The sequence below is a fragment of the Chrysochloris asiatica genome, unplaced genomic scaffold, assembly GCF_000296735.1.
Source record: "Chrysochloris asiatica unplaced genomic scaffold, ChrAsi1.0 scaffold00098, whole genome shotgun sequence".
NCBI classification, from domain to species: domain Eukaryota; kingdom Metazoa; phylum Chordata; class Mammalia; order Afrosoricida; family Chrysochloridae; genus Chrysochloris; species Chrysochloris asiatica.
In genome coordinates, this window is record NW_006408616.1 from 10,468,636 (window position 1) to 10,469,943 (window position 1,308).

Here is a 1,308-nt window from a genome sequence, read left to right on the forward strand (position 1 = left end):
TATTGAATGATGCAGAATGCAATAAAAGGAGATGAAAAGAATACACAGAGTCACTGTACCAAAAAATAAATGGTTGCTGCTCAAAAATTTCAAGAGGCATTATATGATCAAGAACCAATGTACTGAAGGAAGAAGTCCAAACTTCACTGAAAGCATTGGCAAGAAACAAGGCTCTGGGAATTGATGGAATACAAATTGAAATCTTTCAACAAACAGATAAAGCACTGGAGACACTCACTTATGTATGTCAAGAAATTTGAAAGACAGGTATCTGGCCATCTGATTGGAAGATATCCACATCTGTGCCCATTCCAAAAGGAGGTGACCCAATGGAATATGTAAATCATTGAAAAATATCATTAATATCACATACAAGTAAATTTTTGCTGAAGAGAATTAAAAAATGGTTGCAACATTACATTGACAGGAGACTGCCAGAAATTCAAGCCAGATTCATAAGAGGATATGCAATAAGTTCTATCATTGCTAATGCCAGATAGTATTGCCTAAAAGCAGAGAATACCAGAAAGATGTTTACTTGTTCATGATAAACTATGAATAACAATGTGATGATCTTGTCTTTCAGAACACTTATTTGTGCTCATGAGAAACCTGTACAAGGCCAAGAAACAATTGTTATAACAGAACAAAGTGATACTGAATGTTTTAAAATCAGAAAACGTATGCTCCAGGGTTGTATCCTTTTGCCACAGTTATTCCATCTGTACACTGAGCAAATAATATGAGAAGTTGTTTAGGAAAAAGACTCATTTATAACTTGTGATATGCAGTTGATACAACCTTGCTTACTGAAAGCAGAAAGAACTTGTAAGATAACTTATTGATGAAGATCAAAGATTACAGTCTTCAGTATGGATTGCATCTTAATGTAAAACCAAAACAAAGAAACAACACAAAAATCCTCACAACTGGACCAGCAAATAACATCATGATAAATGGAGAAAAGATTGAAGTTGTCAAAGATTTCATTTTGCTTGGATTCAATCAAAATTCATGGAAGCAGCAGTCAAGAAATTAAACGAAGAATTACATTAGGCAAATCTGCTGTACAGGACTTCTTTAAAATGTTAAAGAGCAAAGATATTACATTGAGGATTAAACGTGACTGACTCAAACCATGGTATTTTCAATCACCTCCTGTGCATGTGAAAGGTGGACAATGAATCAGGAAGATCATAGAAGAATTGATGCATTTAGATTATGGTTTTGGAAGAGAATATTAAAAGTACCATGGACTGCAAAAAGAACAAACAAATCTGTGTTGGGAGAAGTTCAGTCAGAATGTTC